The 23,435-nt window shown below is 39.7% G+C and overlaps 1 long non-coding RNA gene across 1 annotated transcript; it reads right to left on the minus strand.

Annotated features, from left to right (window-relative positions):
• Window positions 1-111: 111 nt before the first annotated feature.
• On the minus strand, window positions 112-18,561 carry LOC148146556 (uncharacterized). The gene is made up of 6 exons (XR_015760855.1): window positions 18,331-18,561; window positions 6,755-6,824; window positions 5,534-5,577; window positions 3,079-3,127; window positions 1,836-1,901; window positions 112-173 (listed from the first exon to the last, which is right to left on the minus strand). It is a non-coding gene; the product is annotated as an uncharacterized LOC148146556 (long non-coding RNA).
• Window positions 18,562-23,435: the final 4,874 nt, after the last annotated feature.

Here is a 23,435-nt window from a genome sequence, read left to right on the forward strand (position 1 = left end):
CCCTGGTGTTGCGTGATTTTTAACCTTGTTTTTTTGGAAGGAATGTTTTCTTTATTCAAATATTCAGGCTGTTCAAGAATTCTATCTCACCTTTCGCGATTTTCTTTTAGAGACCACTCATGTATAATTCATACAATTTTCACTGTAATCAGTATTTCAAATTTCCATCGGATCTAAGATGAAAATGAGGACCAATTAATGAGTATTTCCATGAATGGAAAGCATAATAAATTCACTTTACAGAGGCAAGATTCAAATTTGATCTGAATAAGCAAATAAACATTTTGAATGGAAATATCTGAAAATGTTTACATTTAATTTTGAACGAAGTCAAATTACTTCTTTTTGAAATGCATGGCCTAAAAACCTGTTTGAAAACATGAACAAGTCAGGACTATCAACATGTCTTGCTGTCAGTGTCCTCGGCCAATTGTCAAAAAGAATAAATACCACTTTCAGCAACAAGTATCATGCATAATTACTGAACTGAAAAGTAAGAGGATAGCTCTTGTATTTATTGACAAGAATAATAACCAGATGGTTCCTATGGTTATTGCACTCAGTAATAATAAGATCAAAACCAATGGCTGTTAGAATCATTCGCCACTCGTAACGAAGAATAAACACTGCTTTGAGCAATAATTATCATGGATAATTACTGAACAGAAATTTCAGAGGACACCCATTCTACTTTTTGGAGGGAATGATGACCAGATGCTTACTGTGGTGATTAATCTCAGGAACAATAAGACAATTACTCAGATTATTTCCTGAACAGTAATTAGACGGTCATGAAGATCATTGTGTGGCTTTATATATTGTGCTTTGTGTGAGCATTGATTTCAATAACATTGTGATAGTATACAAGTGTGCAGCTGAGATGAGTTGGCCATGCTAAATTGCCCATGATGCATGGATGTTTCAGGTTAGGTGCATTAGATTTTGTTAGATTGGTGCTGGAAAAACACAGCAGTTCAGGCAGCATCCGAGGAGCAGTGAAATCGATATTTCGGGCAAAAGCCCTTCATTAGGAATACAGCCTGTATTTCTGATGTAGGGCTTTTGCCCGAAACGTAGATTTTACTGCTCCTTGGATGCTGCCCGAACCTTTGTGCTTTTCCAGCACCATTCTAAGCTAAACTCTGGTTTCCAGAATCTGCAGTCATTGTTTTTACCTAGGTTAGGTGCATAAGTCAGGGAATGTCGAGTAATAGAGCAAGGAGTGTCTGGGTGGGTTATTCTTTCGATGGTCAGTGTGGACTGTTGGGTCAAATGGTTTGTTTCAACACTGTAGGGATTCTATGATAATATGATTTTGGATTAAATTGATAAGTGAGTGCTAAAGATACTACAAAAAAGTCAACAACATCTTTTAAGTTTAGCAAGGTACATTGAAGCCATCATGGATGAAGTGAGATAAGTGAGAGATAGAGAGAGAGAGAGAGAGAGAGAGAGAGATAGGCAGAGAGAGAGAGAGAGAGAGAGAGAGAGAAATTAAATGTTCAAATGAAAACACGCCAATAGTTTCACAGCATATCAATCTTACATTCAATATGAATGGGTGAATGGAAAATAAAAATAAATTCATGAATAAGTAATAATTAGAAAATAAATTTGATCAAAGCACATACCAGTATTTAGATGAATTGCAATGTTTAGTTATAAATATAGGTGATCAGCTGACCAATGAATAACATGAAGTTGCATTTGGTTATTTTGCTGAAGAGAAATTTCGACTTTTAATATTTTCATCTTTATAATACCGGAGAATAAGGATTTATGTGCTTGAAACGTTTGAACAGGTTCCTTTAAACAGTAAAACAAATCATTATTACCATGTTGTAGACTCTTCCAACTTTAAGGTTGCAACATCGTCAACTATTTTTCCAAGGAATGTAGAACTAGCAAAATTAGATGGATCATTTTATTAGTGCACTGAAGAAAATAAATGGAAAATATGTTGATGATTGAAATGCAGAACGGATTGAAGAATATTTAATGATGTTTTGAAAAGCAGTTCAATCTATACTCAGATATTTTCTAATGAAATTTCCGAGCTGCTCTGACACATCTCCGCTGAAAGTGGAAATTGAAATCATTCCTCCTGATCTTGTCGAAGAGACAGTGTCAGAGCTCCACAAGGACCCGTTATAATGTTACCATCCGGAAAGGGCAGGTGTATAGTCGCATGCTTAAGGGCGGCAACTCAAATGAAAATTAATGAGATGTTTCTTGTAATTATTTGAATGGGAATTAATTGCGTATTTCCTGTGTGTAATGAACTGACAAAAGGAATTAGTAATTTACAGTAATAATGTAACAAAGCAATAATGAGTTTAATTAAATATGAATTTCATGATTATTCATGATAAGAAAAAACCTAATAATTTGATCAGTATACACTGATGAACGAAACTCAATCAATTAAATAGTTCCATATGTCCAATGCTGTTTGTCACAGAATGAAAAGAAAATTAATATGCATTTGCAACATAAATGATTAGGAAAATAAATGAATTAGTCACTCAATACGGCTATTCATCTGAAGACAACTTCCCTTCTTTTCAGAAATGTTCAACTTCCCAAAGTTTAAAATGTACTCTGACTATTTCATGAAACAATAAAGATGTTAGTTCCTTTTGTTGTACTTCAAACAGTCATAAAATGTAAATGATTTTGTTCCATGAAAGATGATTAACTTGTATTGTGTTTATAAATACAGTAAATGTTACCATTGAAGTTAAACATAATTAAATCAATTCAACTGTTTCCATGGTTAAAATAAAAATTGATATTCACAATGCCCACAGCAAAATCTTTACATTATTTAATTTATGAGCCATAATTTCGTAGTCATACCCTGAACTATATTGAGCAATGATTAGATAATAGCAATAATTGAATTGTCAAAGTTATATAATTTAATTTCAGAATACTGAAAAATCTCAGTTGATTATTTCACTGAGCAATGTGGAGAAACGGCCAGGAATTATTCTAATGAAAAGTAATTACAGTTCTCTGAACGCTTCAGGCTGAGATTACCGCGATCATTCAAATGAGCAATCATCAAATACTTACAATGAGGCATCGAATGGGAAGTCATTGGTTCCATTATGGGATCGTTCACCTGAACAGTAAATTGATTTTTATGCTGTAGTGTTCGTACTAATAAACAATTGATGCAATTAAAATGCGAATAGCACTATATTTGTTAGAAAGACTAACTCCAGTAATTGTGCAATTATTGTCATGGCAGTGACTGGAAAATCACGTTGTAATGTAAAAAAAATCAATATTCTAAAAGCACTTTGTTGTGATGATGATTGGATATCATTAAGATCGGTAAACTGAGATATATAATATGATAGCTAGCTTTATGATTCACAAAAATGAGTCATTCAGTCATTATTCAGCAGAATTGTTTTTGGTTCAAAAATGCAGGATTACAAGAATTACATGTTTCCATCCATTGGTTTGCTTAATGAGATGTAGCTTTAATTTACAACTTTCTTTGTTCATGACCAATGTTTGGACATTCATGTCAGACGTCAGAGGTAATAAGTAGATAGTGATAGTAGATATTGCGGTGAACATAAGATACAGGGATCTTCCATAATTTTGTGATTATTGCACATCGACAAATAACTCAGGAGTAAAAAATAATTAGAAACCAACATGCAAAGCAGTTTTTTTTTCTTATAGCAAATTGAAAGAAATCCTTATGAGTTGCACATGGTTTGAAAACACATCAGTCACAAAAACACCAGTCAGAAATAAAATCAAGGTCATAAAAAGCATCTGTTTAAGACAATAAGACCCTTATGAAGAGTATTCTGCTCAACAGTAATTAGAGGGGCTTGAACATCTTCATGTCGTTCTTGCAAAGAAAACTCTTTCATTATTCATAAAGAGTTAATATGGTAAATATGTTGACATGTGTATCAGAACTAGGAAGAAAATGAGAAGCAATTCACATGATTGTTTTCGTGAAAGAAAGTCAAAATAAATTAAATTTACAGTGCCACCTTTCAGTATTTTCTCTGAATAAGCAGATAAAGGTTTTTAATGTGCAAAATTTTAGTTTGTGGATGATACAAACGTCGGTGGAGTTGTTGACAGTGAGGAAGGATGTGTCAGGTTACAGCGGGATATAGATAAGTTGCAGAGCTGGGCAGAAAGGTGGCAAATAGAGTTCAATGTCGGTTAGTGTGAGGTGATTCACTTTGGTAAGAGTAACAAAAAGATGGGGTACTGGGCTAATGGTCGGATACTTGGTAGTGTGGATGAGCAGAGGGATCTTGGTGCCCATGTACACAGATCTCTGAAAGTTGCCACCCCAGGTAAAATGTGCGGTGAAGCAGGCATATGGTGTACTGGCTTTTATTGGTAAGAAATTGAGTTCCGGAGCCTTGAGGTCATGTTACAGTTACATAAGACTCTGGTGCGGCCGCATCTGGAGTATTGTGTGCAGTTTTGGTCGCCATACCATAGGAAGGATGCGGAACTGGTGCAGAGGAGGTTTACCAGGATGTTGCCTGGTATGGTAGGAAGATCGTATGAGGAAAGGCTGAGGGACTTGGAGCTATTTTCATTGGAGAAACGTAGGTTTAGGGTTGACTTGATAGAGGTGTACAAGATGATTAGGGGTTCAGATAGGATTGACCATGAGAACCTTTTTCCACGTATGGAGTCAGCTATTACGAGGGGACATAGCTGTATACTAAGGGTGGTAGGTATAGGACAGATGTTAGGGGTAGATTCTTTACTCAGCGAGTCATGAGTTCATGGAATGCCCTGCCAGTAGCAGTGGTGGACTCTCCCTCTTTATGGGCATTTAAACGGACATTGGATAGGCATATGGAGGATAGTAGGCGAGTGTAGGTTAGGTGGGCTTGGATCAGCGAAACATCGAGGGCCAAAGGGCCTGTACTGCGCTGTATATTTCTAGGTTCTATGTCCTATGTTCTAAAATCAACATGTTTTCACCTACAGTTGTACTAAGCCGAAATTAAATTATTTTATTTTGCAATACTTCAACTGGAACCTTGATTGGTAAGCGACTACTTATGTTGATGTTAGCATCCTCGGTCATTTGTAATAAAGCATGGTTATTGGTTTTAGCCAAATATTTTGTGTGCAATCACTGATTCAAAATGTAAGAAATCAAATGCATTTATTGGATGGAACTGGTCACCAAATGTTTATTGTGGCTCTTGTTCTATGGAACGATAAGATACTTACTCCGGTTTTTCTCCTGAGCAGTAATTAGATGACCAGGAAGACATTTGTGTAGCTGTAAGTGCCCTATTGTGTCAGCATTGATTTAATTGACATTGAGATATTTTGCTTATGCAGGAAGGGATTAATATTCGCGTTAAAATTCTTAATTAAAGTCATATTTACTTCTTAAAAATTATGAGAATGCCTTTGTGAAAGAATGATTTAGAGATGCCGGAGTTGGACTGGGGTGAGCAAAATTAAAAATCACATGACACTAGGTTATAGTCCAACTGGTATATTGGGAAGCACTAACTTTCAAGGTGCTGCCTCTTCATCAGGCGATCTTCATCTCTTCATCTGCTCGACCAAGAGAATAAGGATTGGTGTACGTGATGTTTTGAAATGCACAATAATGATGCGTTAAATGTTTATTGAAACTCTTCTGCACAATTATATTCACAGAATAAACAATATTTGAACATTCCTGAGCTGACTGGAAGTAAAATCCTGTTCCCAATATATGGATAACACTTGGATGTATTTTGATTAAATAAAATGATTTTCATTACTTAGATACTATTTCTGACACCAGTGGCTAAATATTGATTAGATTAAATATCATATGAGTTATACATTAGTTTTCTCTCAAAGACCCGTGCAGCACAGGAATTGGCCATTTGGCCCATAACGTTGTGCTGAACGTTATGCAAAAGAAACTCATCAATTCTGCCTACCCTTGGTCCATATCCTTCCAAATTATCAAAATGAACATTAAAGAGCCTTAATGTATCTGCTTCCACCACCAACCCTGGAAGTTCATTCCAGACACCTACCACTCCCTGTGTACACAACAAATTGCCCCTTACATGCCCCTTGAATTTACCCCCTAATCTTAAACGCATGTCACATAGTTTTTGATAATTCAACTCTGGGAAAAACGTTATGACCATCAACCCCATCTATGTATCTCATGATTGTACAGACTTCCATCAAGTCTTCCCCCAGTCTCCGCCACTCCACAAAAAAGCAATCTGAGTTTTTCTCGCCTCTCCAAATCCAGGCAGCATCCTGGTAAACGCCCTCTGTACCCTCTCCAAAGCCTCCATATCCCTCCTGGGACATGGTGAACAGAAGTGAATACAGTACTTTAAGTATGCCTTTACCAAAGTCTTGTAAAGTTACAACATGATATCCTGACTCTTGTAATCAGTTCCCTGACGAATAAAGGCAAGCATGCCATTTGCCTTCCTAACCACCTAATTACTTGCATGGTCACTTTCAGGGAGCCATGGTCTTGAACGCCAAGATCCCTTTGAATAATAAAGCTGTTAGGGTCCAACCAATAACTATCTACCTTTCCTTAACAGTTGAGCTTCCAAAGTGAAACACCTCACAGTTGTATGGATTAAACTTTACTTTTAATTACTATGCCCATATCTGCAATTTATCTTTATCCTGCTGATTTATTTGACAACCCTCTACATTTTCCAGAACTGCACTGAACGTTATATCATCTGCAAATTTATTAACTCACCCAATTAGATTTTAATCTATGTCACTTCTATATAATTGTATCGCAAACAAAAGGTTTCCAGTACAGATCCCTGTGGAAAAAAAGACAGAAAATTAGGGAAATGCAGAATTCTTGAAGAAATGAGGTTTTTTCAATGACAGAACAATTCTGTTGAATAATCTTCTAAAGTGTGATTTAAAAAAAAAATTAACCCAATATTTTAATTCTGAGTTTACTGATCTTAATGAATATCCAGTACAAACTGCTTTGAAAATATTGAATCATTTTAAGTGTTGCGTTCTCACATTACATTTTATTTAATTGTCATTTCAATTATCACACTATCATGAGATTTACATTTTAGTTCAATCCATTATTTATTAGAGCCAGTATCATAATGAAATATTAACATTCTTTTCATGTCAAAACCTGCAATCAACCAAAGTTCTCTCACCCAACAATCATTCTAACTCTCTCATTCTCTTTCATTTGAATTCTCGTATTAATGGAAGGATCATTAATCAGTCTTATCAATTAAGAGATGCTAACTATTTTTCACATCAATATTTCAGTTTTTCCAACATATTGCACAATTACATTGCATTAAGGGTTTTTTCATCATTCTTAAATTTGTTATCAGCTATTTTAAAACTAATTATTACCAAAATCTAACCGGTAATCATTGTTGAAATCTAATATCTCCAGCTGTAGATGTGGAACTATGTCTCAGTACATCAACTAATACAAACAATATTGCACTCTAAAATCTCTTAATCTTAGCAAAAATAATTTTAAGTGTGGAATCTTAGCTGGATTGAATTGGTTGTGAGAAAAAGTGCAGTCTGAAGAAAGGTCACTTGACCCAACTATTAACACTGATTTCTCTCCACAGAGGCTGCCAGACCTGCTGAGTTATTTTCCAGCAATTACTGATGTTGTTTGTGATTTCCCGCATCCACAGTTTTGTTTACATTCTTGTATTGATTGTATTTCACTTCAAATCTAACATTTCTAATTATTACAATAGAAGCTAAGTATTTTCCATGTTAAGCATTATTTAAATTTCACGTATTCCTTATGTAAATAAACCAGAATTAACAAATGTTTGTTCTATGCTTTTACAATAGATCTTGAATTCTTAGAAATCACAATTTTTTGAAAATCAGGGAAGTTGTCTTTCACTGAGTAGTCACATTGAATGACTAATGCGTTATTTCCAATTCATGTGCATTACAAAACATGTTAAATTTAATTTATGCAGATGAATAATTGCTTCAAACAATTTGACTTACTTGATTATCATGAGATTTATGTTTATTTAACACCATTGTTGCTTCGTTCCATCACTATTAGAAATTACTAATTCTTTTTATCAGTCCATTACACACTGGAACAGTCTAATACAATCTTAATCCAATTATAACAATAAATATCTGAGCAGTTTTTCCTGTGAATAAACACAGTAAGTATGTGATTATAGTCCTGACCTTCCTGCATGGGAATGTTATGGAGGGCTCTGGTAATGTGTGTACTAGTAGACCAGAAGCCATGGGTTCAATTCCCACCTTCAACAGAGATGTGTCAAAACACCTCAGAGTTGATTAGAAAATATCTAAGTGTCTATTGAATTGCTTTTCAACCAACATTGTCTCAACTTGTAACTGTTGTTCATTATAATGATCACAACATCTTGAATTTATTTGCTTAACATCACTGATTAAAGTACGAATGTTATTACGCTGCTTCTAAATACCTCTCAACTTTTAATAACTTTGCAGTCTTAAAGATTCTACGGTGTAAATAATATTTAAGGTGAGGGGTAAGATTTAAAAGGGGTCTGAGGGGCAACTTTTCCACACAGTGTGTTTCACATATTGGGATGAGCTATGAGAGGAAGGGCATTGGCTGGTACAATTGCAACGTCTAAAAGACTGTTGGACAGTTTATTGGATAGAAAACGTCCAGAGGGATATGGGACAAACACAGGGAAATGGGACTAGTTTAGTTTAGGAAACCTGGCCAGAATAGCAAATAAGGCTGATTGGCCTGTTTCTGTGCTGTATCAGTCTAGCATTCAACAATTCAAACTTCAATGTGATTGGTGTCCATAAAAAAGTGACATGAATTTTAAATAATTTTTTTGCATGAAATAGTTCGCTCTTATTGTGATTAGATATACAATGAATGTGAGCATTGAAGTGAAATATAATTAAATCAATTCCACTGTGTTTCCATGGTTAAAATAAAAGAAATGATATTCACAATCATTGTGAGTTTGTACATTGCAATATCTTCACATTACTTCATGTAATGAGCCATTATTACAGATTTATACCCTCTACTGAACTGAACAATAATTAGATATTAACAACACTTAGATTTTCGAAAAACTATCAGTACACGTAGAAATAGGAGAAATTTAATTTTGCTGCATGACTGTGCAATGTGCAGACATGAACAGGAATTATTGCAGTGAAAAGTAGTTATAGTTCTCTGAATTCATAATGCTGAGGTTAATGTGATTATTCAAATGAGCAAAAGTCAGTTTGCAAAGAATGTTGGATGCAAAATGATTGGTTCCACTGTGGGTTAGTTGACCTGAAAACAATAGCATTGTTGCAATGGATTAAATTAAAATATGGATAAAAATAATATATGGATCTGACGATACATGTTAGAAAGACAAACAAATTATTCTGCAATTATTATATGGATAATGAATTCCTAATAAATGTTGTATTCTGAACAAATAAATTGACTCAATATTTTAAAATCACTTTGCTCTGATGTTAATTATTCGTACATTAATATTGGTAAACTGAAGACTGAACTATAATACAATAGACAATAGACAATAGACAATAGGTGCAGGAGTAGGTCATTCAGCCCTTCGAGCCTGCACCGCCATTCAATATGATCATGGCTGATCATTCTTAATCAGTATCCTGTTCCTGCCTTATCTCCATTACCCTTGATTCCACTATCTTTGAGAGCACTATCCAACTCTTTCTTAAATGAATCCAAAGACTGGGCCTCCACTGCCCTCTGGGACAGAGCATTCCACACAGGCACCACTCTCTGGGTGAAGAACTTTCTCCTCATCTCTGTCCTAAATGGTCTACCCCGTATGTTTAAGCTATGTCCTCTGGTCGGCACTCACCCATCAGCGGAAACTTGTTTCCTGCTGCCAGAGTGTCCAATCCATTCATAATCTTATACGTCTCAATCAGATCCCCACTCAGTCTTCTAAACTCAAGGGTGTACAAGCCCAGTCGTTTCAGTCTTTCAGTGTAAGGTAATCTCGCCATTCCAGGAATTAACCTCGTGAACCTACGCTGCACTCCCACAATAGCCAGAATGTCTTCCCTCAGATTTGGAGACCAGAACTGCACGCAGTCCTCCAGCTGTGGTCTCACCAGGGCCCTATACTGCTGCAGCAGCACCTCTTCGCTTCTATTCTCAATTCCTCTTGTTATGAAGGCCAGCATGTTACTAGCCTTCTTCACTATCTGCTGTACTTGCATGCTTGCCTTCATTGACTAGTGTACAAGAACACCCAGATCTCTCTGTACTGCCCCTTTACCTAAATTGATTCCATTGAGGTAGTAATCTGCCTTCCTGTTCTTGCCACCAAAGTGGATAACCATATATTTATCCACATTAAACTGCATCTGCCATGCATCTGCCCACTCACCAAACTTGTCCAGGTCACCCTACAATTTCCTAACATCCTCATCACATTTCACCCTGCCACCTAGCTTTGTATCATCAGCAAATTTGCTAATGTCAATGCTGATACCAACTTCTATATCATGAACAATACCTAGATTTATGGGATGAGGACAATAAATGAGCCATTCAATAGTTATTGAAAAGAATTTATTTTTTGTCAAAATGCAGACAATGCAGAAGTAATGTTTTCATTCAATTAGTTTACTTGCAGAAACATGTGTTTTTAATTTACGTAATTTTATTCTGATCGATGTTCAAACATTTGTGTCAGAATTAAGAAGAAAATAAAAAGATAGTGAAAGTGAATATGAGAGTGACCACAAGATACAGTCCATGACATTTTATAGAAAAAGGAATTTGCATAATCTCAAGACTATTTAATGTTAATAAATAATTGACTCCTCAGGTACTGAAACAGTCCAAGTCCAAGTACAAAAATATCTGGACAATATCCAGGCTTGGGCTTACAGGAGGCAAGTAACATACATGCCACACAAATGCAGCCTATCATGTATAACACATAACCTAACCACCATCCCTTGACATTCGATGATGTTACCATGACTGAACACCCACTATCAACATTATCCTGTGGATAATCATTGATCAGGAACTGAATTGGTCTCACCACATAAACACAGTGGCTACAAGAGTAATGCAACTCCTGGCTCCTGAAATCCTGTCCAAACGCTAACAGGCACAAGTCAGGAGTGTGATGTAATACTCCCCACTTGGCTGGATGAGTGCAGCCCTAACAACACTCAAGAAACTTGATACCATCTGGAATAAAGCAGCCTGCTTGATTGGCACTGCTGCTACTGAGCATCAGTAGTAGTGAGGGTGGATGCCTGTGGATGTCGGAGCTGCAATCTCTGCCTCTTTTTATTATCAAAGATAATCGACTCTTACATTGCTCAACTTTCTCATCAACAGTATCCCAGACTAACTAACAGAAGCCGAAAGGCTCATCCCACCTCACTATTGATTATATCTCCCTCGGCAAATCCGCCACTAAAGAGTATCCTACAGTAGTGAACCACACCACTGTATTTAATGGATTAAAATTGCAACAGGATACAGACTCAGCCCTTGATATTGTGAATGGGGTCCTGTGGACCTGGAACGGCAGAATAAGCTAGCATTTACTGTCTGAGGAAAGCAGTAGACCTGGATCCAGTTACCTCTGGGATCCCATAATATTCCAGTATATCCCTCCGATACATGGCTGATGGAGTTCGTCAATTTAATCTTACCAACACCTCAATATGTCAGTTGGAGACAAAATACACATATTACACATTTCGTTGGGTCAGGTCAGGCAGGCCGGGCTTAAAATTAACCCAGAGAGCGTGGGAAGTTAGGGAGAGATGTACCTGGGATATCACATCAGGGAAATCAAATCAGCAAAGGAGGGGGACAATCCCAGTGGAACGAAAGACCATGATTTCAAAACTATCCACCTGCAAACCGTGAACGGGATAAGGCAAACTTTAGGATTGTTTAATTATTGGAGGACTTTTGTGGAGAATTACCCAGAAATGGCAGAACTATCACGAGCCCTGACAGAAGCAGGGACATTAGCCAGGGGTCAGGGAGTCAGCATAGACACAGACAGACAGCATGTCTTTGGTATAGCTCATGACCAAGTGATGGCATGGGCTCGGTGAGGGTACATCACCTTGTCTGGGGGCCACATAGAGCATGAAGAACAGGTCAGAGAGTTTGTGGAAGCAGCTAACCTTACCAGTGAAGCAGCAGTAATGAAGATTATAGCTCACAGGAAAGTAGAAACCTCACACCATCAGGACAGTGAGTATATGGGTAAGGCAGGTGAATAGACAATAGGCGCAGGAGTAGGCCCTTCTGCCCTTCGAGCCAGCACCACCAATCATTATGATCATGGCTGATCATCCTCAATCAGTATCCTGTTCCTGCCTCATCCCCATAACTCTTGATCCTACTATCCTTAATAGCTCTATCCATCTCTTTCTTGAATGTATCCAGAGACCTGGCCCCCACAGCCTTCTGGGGCAGTGCATTCCATACACCCACCACTCTCTGGGAGAAGGAGTTTCTCCTCAACTCTGTTCTAAGTGGCCTAAACGTTATTTTTAAACTGTGTCCTCTGGTTCAGGACTCACCCATCAGCGGAATCATGCTTCCTGTCTCCAGAGTGTCCAATCCTTTAATAATCTTATAAGTGAAATACTGACTGAAACAGTGCAGACATTTGAGGAGATGGCAATGGGTGTAGCTACAGAAGTGAGAGAGGAGGTTAAAAGATATTCCCAGAAACAGTCCCACAACAGGAGAAACAGGAATTGGAAAAGGGTGGGGCAGTAATAGGACACGACAGAGTCTGGATGATCCAGCAGTGCCCCTACACTGTATAAGACAAACATTATTAAAAACATATAATGGGCTGATCCACTCCAATCCTTGCCTGGAACAGGGAGAAATACAGCAAGGTTTTGTCGAAGGTGTGTAGTCTGTTCACAGTGTGAGCCAGGGAAAGCAATCAGGATAAAATGGAGGCAGCAGCAGGGACCCAGGGGCCCATGGGAACAGTTACAGGTGGATTTTACACACACACCCATCCCAATCCCAGGGAAGGAAGCCCTACTGGGTTTTAATTAATAGGTTTACTCAGTGGATGGAAGCATTCCCCTGCAGATTCTGACCAAGAGACAAATGTTACAGGGAACATAGCTAAAGATCTATGTGCCCTGTTTGGTACTGAACAGAAATCCCACCCCCCATACCACCCACAGAGCTCTGGGACAGTAGAAAGAATGACGCAGGCACTGAAAGCTAGTCTGACTAAGGCTCTCTCAGAGACTTGACAGCGATGGGTTAGGGTAATCCCCACCAGCTTAATGAAACTGAGGACAACCCCAGCAAAGGGGACGGGGCTGTCCCCCTTTGAACTAGTGACTGTATGGACGATGCAGATGCCACAGGGTATGGTAGTGAGAGGGCCAGAGACATGTGGTAGTAGGAGGCTGGAGATGTGCAATGACAAGGATAGGGTTAAACCATTTGTGAAAGAACTGGCAAAGCAGCTGCATGAGCTGAGAGAATCCGAGACTGTGAAAGGGAACACAGAAATATCCGAGCTGACATTCCAAACCCTGGAGTTCAGGTCAGGGGGAAAATATTACTGGAACATATGAAGTGAACACATCAAAATGCTGGACTTATCTGGGGGACCCAGAGAGGGACCTCTCCCATCATGTATTAGTAAGGACCTCTGAATAAACGTTGGTCATGCTGCTCAACGCAGAACTCAAGGCTCCTTTTTGATATTTCCTCCAGCAACACTTGTGTAGGGGCATGTTGCTGGCTGGAGGTCTATGGCTAGTGCTGTTCCACAAGAATCAGAACTGAGACATCTGTTATTTGTAATGTATATAAATGAAAAGTTTGAAAATGCAAACGACTCAATTAGCAAGTTTGTAGATAGCACAAACTGTTGAAGTTGTGAATCGTGAAGAATGATGACAGGATACAGCAAGAAAGAGATGAGTCAGAAAGTTTTGTGGAGAAATTGCAGATATATTTTAACTCAGACAAGTGTGAGGTGATGGGTTTTGGAAGACACATAGCAAGAGGAATGTATACAATAAACGGAAGGGCCCTGAGCATCACTGATATACAGAGGGATCTTCAGTTGCAAGCTGAAAGGTCCCTGAAAGTGGTGAAGGAGGTGAATGGCAGGCTTGGCTTCTTTTGTCGGGGAGTGAATATAAAACTATAATCACGCCACCTTTGGGTTATTGTGTGCCGTTTTGATCACGACATTATAGGTAAAATGTGAAGGCTTTTGGGAAGGTGCAAACAGATTTGCCAGGATGTTGTCTGGATTGGGAGAGGTTGGAAAATCTTGGATTGTTCTCTTTGGAAAATGGGGTGAACCAACTGGCACAGACAGAGTTTGTAAACCATGGTTTCCTACAGAAATTGCATCTCTTGTTAAGGAGAAGAAAGAGGCTTATGTGTTGATGAGGCAAAATGGTACAGCTGAAGCAATAGAGAGTTATAGATCAGCTAGGAAGGATTTAAAAAGACAGTTACGAAAAGCAAAGGGAGGACACGAGCAGTCTTTAGCAAACAGAATAAAGGATAACCCTGAAATTTTCTGTAGGTATGTGAAGAATAAAAGGATGACTAAGGTAGGAATAGGGCTAATCAAAGACAGAAGTGGGAAGTTGAGTGTGGACCCTGCAGAGAGCGCAGAAGTGCTAAATGAAGATTTCTCATCGGTGTTTACACAGGAAAAGGAGAATATTGTAGAGGATAAAAATGTGGTACGAGATATTAGATTAGAAATGATTGAGGTTAGTTACGCACCACAGGTGTTATCAATTCTAGAAGGAGTCAAAGTAGACAAGTCCTCAGGCCAGATGGGGTTTATCCGTGGATTCTTTGGGAAGCTAGGGAGGAGATAGCTGAGACTTTGGCTTTAATATTTGAGTCACCATTGTCTATGGGTTTAGTTCTCAAGGACTGGAGGATTCAAAAAGTTGTGCCCTTGTTCAAGAAGGGCAGCAGAGATGACCCAGGTTATTATGGACCAGTGAGCCTTATTTCTATTGTAGGAAAGGTTATGGAAAGGATTATAAGAGGTAACAATTATAATTATCAACAAGCAACAATTTGATTATAGATAGTCAACATTGTTTCGTCAAGGGCAGGTCATGTTTCACAAACCTCATTGAGTTTTTTGAGAAGGTGACCAAGCATCTAGATGAGACTAGGGCAATTGACTTGGTATACATGGACTTCAGTAAAGCCTTTGATAAGGTTCCACATGGTAGGCCGATGGAGAAAATGCAGAGATACGGAGTTGAGGGTGATTTAACTGTTTGGATGAGAAATTTCTGAAAGAAGGCAGCGAATGGTGGTAGATGGAAAATATTCAATTTGGAGCCCAGTTACTTGTGGTGTTCCACAAAGATCTGTTTTGGAACCACTGCTGTTTGTCATTTTGATAAATGACTTAGACGCAGGCATAGGTGGATGGATTAGTAAATTTGCAGATGACACTAAAGTCTCTGGAGTAGTAGACAGTTTGGAAGAGTGTTACGGGTTGCAGGGTGATTTAGATAAACTGTAGAATTGGGCTGAGAGGTGCAAGTGGAGTTCAATGCAGCTAAATGTGAGGTGATACACTTTGGGAAGAACAACAGGAAGGCAGAGTACTGGGTCAATGGAAAGATTCTTGGTAGTGCGGGTGTGCAGAGGGATGTTGGAGTCCATGTACATAGATCCCTGAAAGTTCCCACCCAGATGGATAGTGCTGTTAAAGCGGCATACGGCGTGTTAGGTTTCATTGGTAGAGAGATTGAGTTCTAGAACCGCAATATCATGCTGCAACTATACAAAATGCTGGTGCGGCCACAGTTTTAATATTGTGTACAGTTCTGGTCGCCCCATTACAAAAAGTATGTGGAAGCATTGGAAAAGGTGCAGAGGAGATTTATCGGGATGGTGCCTGGTGTGGAGGGAAGGTCTTATGAGGATAGGCTGAGAGACGTGGATCTGTTCTCATTGGAAAGAAAACGGCTAAGGGGGATTTGATAGAGACATACACGATGATCAGAGGATTAGATATGGTAGACAGTGAAAGTCTTTTTCTTAGGATGATGACGACAGCTTGTACGAGAGGGCACAAATACAAATTGAGGGCTGATAGATTTAAGACAGATGTCAGAGGCAAATTCTTTACACAGAGAGAGTGGTAAGTGTGTGGAATGCCCTACCAGTTAAGGTAGTCAACTCAGCCACATTAGGGAGTTTTAACCAATCCTTAGAAAAGCTCATGGATGATTTTGGGATAGTGTAAGGGGACGAGTTGAGAAAATTTCACAGGTCGGCGCAATATTGAGGGCCGAAGGGCCTGTTCTGCACTGTATTGTTCTACGTTCTATGTTCTATAATCTGATTTATTTTCCCAGGTAGAAATGACAAATTTTAGAGGCCATAGATTTCAGGGGACGGGGGAAATTTAAAGAAAATAAAAACCGAGAGAACAACAGATGCTGTCAATCAGAAACAAAAACAGAGGTTTCTGGAAATGCTCAACAAGTCTGGAAGCATCTGTGAAGAGAAATCAGAGTTCACGTTTCTGATGCAGGACCCGAAACATTAACAGATTTTTATTTTCTCAGATGCTGCAAGACCTGCTGAGCATTTCCAACAACATGTGAATGTTTAAAGGGAATTATGTCAGGCAAGTTTCTTACGCAAAAGGTGGTAGATGACGAGAATGTACTCTCCTGGGAGGTAGTAAAAGCAGAAACAATCACAATGCTTAAGAGGCATTTGGGCAGTCACATAAGCAGTCAGGGATTGGCAGTGATATGGATCATGTCCAGGCAGGTGGAATTAGTTTGGTATAGCATCATGGTCCACTCAAACATGGTGGGCCGATTATTCCGGTGCTGTCCTGTTCTGTTTTCCAGGAGGTAGAATGTGTGGAGTGAGAAATAATATGTTGAGTGGAATATGTCTCTTCTTTAGAACACACAGTAAGTTGATGCATTTTGAGAGAAGCAATATAGAAAGGGAACATATATTTGAGTGGCACAGACACAGATAGCAGGACAGCAGGAATGGGGAACAATGTGTATAAATCAGTAAAGGAGAGAAAACAAAAAGTGTTTTGAGTAAAACAAATGGGATGCTGGGCTTCATTAATGGGGGAATGATAACAAACTCACGGAAAAGATGTTGACCCTTGACAAAGCTCTAGTTAGGTCACAGTCAATCATTGCATTCAATTCTGAACAACAGATTCCTGGTCAGAATGAGGAAGTTAAAATACCATAGAGGGACCGGTTCCATACCTTTTGCTTCTCTTTCAAGACAGCATGGGGACTCAAGGGTTAAACAGTCCCCTGCCAAAGGCCTTATTTCATCAGCTGAAGGCCTGTACTCTTAGAATACAGACAGAACACCTCAGAAGGGGGGAGGCTGACAGTATCTCAAAATAGAACCTCTTACAGCCACACGTATGGATTTCCCTGTAACCCCAGACAGAGGAATTTGCCATTTCCAGACAAGACTGAGAGCCCTGTGCCCAACCCTGTTAAACTGCCTCCCACTCCCATTATCTTACTTCCCCTCCATATGAGCATAGGTAAGTGAATCCCCCATTTACTGAAGGAAGAACCCTTCTGCCTTAATCTCTTCCCATCAACACATAATCATGAACAACATGATAATCAATTTCTGTAATCCATTCACACGTTATCACAGGACATTGTCATTCATCAAGCTTTGTAAGGTCAAAATTACCTACTTTAAACTATCTGTTGACAATCGCCCATGTGACTGCTATGCTTTGTTTAATTCCTATTAAATATACTGTCTCTGTGGGTAAGGCAGAGATTCGTGAAGAAGAGTCTCTACAAGTAGACACTCGGCTACTTTAGAGATGCTTTGAAACTCTCGCCGGCTGTGCAATAATTAAGCTACTGCTGTTGTGCAGAAAACTTGCATCGTCTGGATTTTTTAGATTAGATTAGATTACAATGTGGAAACAGGCCCTTCGGCCCAACAAGTCCACACCGACCCGCTGAAGTGTAACCCATCCATACCGCTACATTTACGCCTTACCTAACACTACGGGCAATTTAGCATGGCCAATTCACCTGACCTGCACATCTTTGGACTGTGGGAGGAAACCGGAGCACCCAAAGGGGGCCCGCGCAGACACGGGGAGAATGTGCAAACTCCAAGTCTCTGGCGCTGTGAGGCAGCAGTGCTAACTGCTGTACCACCGTGCCGCCCATTTGTGGAACAAAATAGGCCTCAACAATGAAGGATATGAGAGATCTTCAGACTGTGGCGTACATACTTACTGGAGTGGTCACAGATGAAGAAAATGCAGTCACTGGATTGATTTGAAGAAATTGCGATTTTCTTTGAAGTGAAGAAGTTGGATATATTTTTGATAGAGCTGTATAAGATAATAACAAACCTAGATTTAACAGACAAAAATATGTGTATTCGATAGGTGATGGCACAAGAGTTAAGGTCAGATGTAAGGTTTTGAGACAGCGGGAGACGAGCAAGTGTTTCTGCTGACTGTATTGGCTGGAAAAATGCAGAACATGTTGCCTATTATGATGGTGCAATTAGAGAGGATCAATGATTGATAAAAACAATTAGATCAGTTCTGAGGGAAATAAACTTGCAGATTATGGGGTATGTATGGGAATGAGAATATTGGATTCTGCTACAGAGAGCCAGCTTGGATTTGATGGACCACTTTCTGTGCTATAATGCATTTTATTTGGACTTGCTTAACTTGCTCTGGTCGCCGATTAAGTTGTCCTTTAGGTAAATCAGTGTTCCTACTCAGACCAACACAGGCTGTCCTTCCACAGCAGGAGATAATGTTTACTGTTTTATACTGGGTTCTTTGGGGGTGCTGTGGGGGTTGGGGGGGGGGGGGGGGGGGGCAGGCTAACGGTGTGTGTAACAGTTTGCTAGCATTTATCTGAAATGGCAAAACACCAGTGCAGCCACATTAGGGATCGACTCTGGAAATGTGGGGAATGCCAGAAGGGAATTATTTACCCATCCCACCTGGAAACTGGCCAAACCAGTCAAACTGGGGAGCTGTTCACCTGCTGTGTGTGTGGGGGAGGGGTGGGGGGGGGGGGGGGGGGGGGGTTGGGAGGTGTGTGGATGGCATCCATCCTGCTGAGACACCAGTCAATTTACTGATCGCCACAGTTCAATGATTTTTTTCTCTTTTTCACGCCAAGTAATGAACAATGGTTTTGGCAGCTCACAAAATTGTGCACATAGAGATCTTAGCTTTGAAAATGTTCACAACATTGTTGAACATGCACAGATTCACACTGGGTACAGATTTTTATTTTCCTTTATTCATTCACAGGGTGAGGGTGTCGCTGGCCCTGTAGCATTTACTGCCCATCCCTAATTGCCCAGGGGGCAGGTAAGAGTCAACCACATTGCTGTGGGTTTGAAGTCACAATGTTGGCCAGACCAGGTAAGGATGGCAGCTTCCTACCTGAAAGGGCATTAATGAACCAGATGGTTTTTTCTGACAATCGATTAATGGTTATCATTAGACTCTAAATTCACAAGGTTTTTTTTATTGAATTCAAATCCTCCCATCTGCTGCAGCAGGCTTTGAACCCAGGTCTTCAGAACACTATCTGGGGTTTTAGATTAACTGTCTTGCGACAATACCACTCGACCAATACTTCCCCACATCGCTGTCCATCTGCTCAGTGAACAGCGATTTTCTGGTATCAGAACTGGGTAATCACACACACGTTTGCTCAATGATTGCAGGAGTTGGATGTTGATTGGCTATTGACATCCATCTCCGAACCATGTATTCTGGGGTTTGTTTCTGATGATGATTGGAAGCACCATCATACTTGTTATCCTTTGGGGTTAAAACTAATTTCAATTAGCTTTCTGTTAAATGCATGGCAATCAGTTCTATCTCACAACTCTCAGGCAGATTAGTTTTTGTAGAAGGACTCTCCATCTCCTCCATCCTCACCTCCAACAGTACAATGATCTCATAGAGTCTCTTTCTGATTATGAATGAGACAATCTGATCGGCTGCTTCTTTCCCTAGTCCTATGTCAAGTTGGATCTTAAAACCCCCTTACTGCAGTTATGATCCTGCTCATTGTACAGTATTGCTCGTATTTCATGTCTTGGCCTATCAGTGTTCATGATACTGCATGTAGTATATGGGGCCAACAGTGTAAGAGTTTAGCTCTTTCTTTCCAACAACAGCAGTAGAATTGTACTCCAACAAAACTTATAGAATCACGGCCAAGAATATCCCCCAATTTACCTCTTACCATCAACCCAGATTATCAATCCTCATTCAACTGAGAGAATTCAGGAGGGCATTTCAGTCACAACAGCATGAATACCTAAAAGTGAGGTGTTAACCTGATGAAGTTCTCAAAGAGAACTACTTGTGTGCCAAACAGCATAAGCAGCAAGTGATAGACAGAGTAACACAATCCGGGAAACAACAGAACAGACTTAAGATCTGCAGTCCAACCAAATCCAGTTGTGAATGAAATCAGAGCACAGCTGGAGTTCTGAAGACAAGTTCTCTTCAAAATATTAACCAACAAGAATGTCAGACTGGATTGATTATCATAAAACTCAAGTCCTTTTGATATTCATTTATTTACAATCAGTGTTCAATTCACCAAATGTAGCTGAAGGTAAAGATAATCTTCAAGTGATTGTAACAGTGGAGACATCTGAATACTTGATCAGCAAATTAAAGCCTGTTGTGTTGAGATAGTAATAATTTTAAAGGTATTTTTAAAAAGTAAGGTGACGAGTATAATGGAAGAAGTTGATTGGTGGGTAGCTGATAATCTTGTTTTAATCTGAAGTTAATTTAGGATTAGTGAACAAATAAACACATGGTAGGGAATCCCAGCCCCATGGAGTGCACATCCAGTTCCATGTGGGAAAACCAGGACACTTCTTGTGTGAGTGATAACCACAAGAACACGGAGGTGACGTGGGAAATGTCAGGAACACTCATTTGACCACGGTTAAAGTACTGCACACACTTCTGATCCCCTTATTCCAGGGTTGATGTGATCACACCAGAGAGGTTACAGAGGAGATTGATCAGAATGTTTCTACAATTGGAAAATTTCTCATCTGAGGAAAGGTTGGATAGGCTGGGGATGATTTCCGAGGAGGATGAGCTGAGATTTAATTGAAGTGATAAAATGCTGAGGAATCCAGGTCAAGTGGATACGAAGGAGTTATTCATTAACTCAGAGGTCAGAAACTGAAGGTTTTAGATTGAAACTAATTCTCAGAAAGAAGGGGAGGGAAGAATTAATTTCACTCGGAGATGGTGGGGAGCAGGAACTCATTGTTGGGGTCGCAGAGACAGTAACCAGCATCACATTAGAACAAAAGGACATGGATGTAACTGAAATGCTGGACCACGCAGGGCTGCGGACCAAAGTCTGCAGAATCGGATCATTGTGATTTATTTTACATTTCTCCAGAATATTAAAGTCAAGTCCAATTTGCGGATTTATGAACATCATCCGACCTGAATTCCAAATGTCAGAATAAATTTATCAGAAAGATACAGCACAGATTGAGGCCACGTGGCGCATCCAGCATGTGTGTGCTGCGATAGAACGACCCAGGCTTTACAGCTTTCTGTATTCACCAATGAATGCAACAATTTCAGACTTTGAACTCTGCCCTCTAAGTTGTTATAATCTGTTTTTATAACGTATTTCTTTTACAGTTGCACACCTTGTTACCTAGTTTCTTTCCCAGCCATAACTCCATTCCCTGTGGCCTTGAGGGATTACTATTGCTGCTGTTTAATCTCTCCTGCCTTCCCCCTGTCTTTTTGTCCTTGTCCCACCTCCAGCTTGCTCACAACCTGTTACATTTCTGATTCCCAGATCTCTGTGACTTCACTGCGCCCCCTGGGTCAGTGGCACGAGTTTTGAATTCTCTTCCTCATGAGATAATCGGAAATCTTTCTTTCTGCAGCTTCCCCTAGATTTTATTTTGAAAAAAAAACAGAGGATTTGCGTCAGAGCCAAGTATTTTGATCCTTCATCCACAATCCTGAGCACTTAAACGTAATTTGAGACCCTCCCACAGATGTGCAGGTTTGATGGATTGGCGGTGCTAACTTGGCCTGTAGTTTGTAGGTTAGGTGGGTTGGGTTAACCATGATAAATGTGGGGTTATGGGGGTAGGGTGGGATAGCAGATCATTGCAGACTCGATGGACAGAATAGCCTGTTTGTGTGCCTAAGGGATGCTGTGATTCTAACTAATTGTGATTGTTGTCACATTTTCCTCATGCCAGGTTCATTCAGCTCAGGTACACATGCTGCGTTTTGTGTTTCTCTGGGTGCTCACTTAATCCTTTCCTTCAGTTTTACATCAATTTCACACTATTTGTGAGGGTGGGAATGCATTTGTAAATAAAAATACTCCAACTGAAACCCTTTACAAGTCAGAAACTGTTTCTACAACTAGCATCACTCAGCAGGAAGAGGAAAATAAAGGTTCTGTCACAAATCTGACAGAAAAGACATAATCACCAGGGAAGGCTTAACAGCTTAAAACTCTTTTCTTAAGAAAAGACGAGGCTGAGAGACAACCTGGTCCAAGTAGGAAGCTTTGTGTCTGTGTTTTCAGAGATTTGAGGTTGAAATCATTGGATTTGAAGCATGTTTCATTGTCCCAGGTTATCAAAGGTGCTATCGAAATGTGCATCTTTCTTTCTGCCTATCTGTCTGAGTTAACAATCAGATGGATAGGTCATTGTCTCAGTGTTTTCCCAAATCCCTCATTGACTCTCCCTCCCTCTGCAATCTCAGGTGCCTCACCACTCACTGGGTCACGGAGAAACTCTGCTGTTATCATGAGAGCTTTCTTTGCTGTCACCTCTCTTAATGTTTCTGCCTAATCCCCACTTCCCTTCATTAAATTCCAGCTGCCTATAATCCATCCACATGGACATGTTGAAGAGCATGACAGGAGAATGGATTGAAACTGACAGTTCAATAGCCAGAATGAAAGAGGAAGGAGGAAATAAACGGGGTTTGTGGATACCAGGGGATACAGACTCCAGGATTAGTCCTCGTGGGCATGCCCGCAGTGATACGAGACAGCATTCCATGATGAGAGTTAAACGCAGGTGGCTGGAGAGGGAGCCACTGAACATGAACACGTTTAATTCAAACACAGGAGGTTTGTTCAGTCAGTACCAGTGTGTTAGACATGGAGGTGGAATGAACCGTGAGGGGAAATGTTGCCACAAGCTGCTGATGGATAACTTTCACTGGAACAGGAGGAGACCGTTCAGCCCTTCAACCCTGCTCTGCCATTCAATAGATCATGGCTAATTTGTGGCCTAACTTGCAATTTCCAAAACTCTCCAATCTCATCAA

The sequence above is a fragment of the Chiloscyllium plagiosum genome, unplaced genomic scaffold (genome assembly GCF_037043375.1).
Source record: "Chiloscyllium plagiosum isolate Xiang-an unplaced genomic scaffold, Cpla_swu_hap1 HiC_scaffold_21, whole genome shotgun sequence".
In the NCBI taxonomy this organism is placed as follows: Eukaryota; Metazoa; Chordata; class Chondrichthyes; order Orectolobiformes; family Hemiscylliidae; genus Chiloscyllium; species Chiloscyllium plagiosum.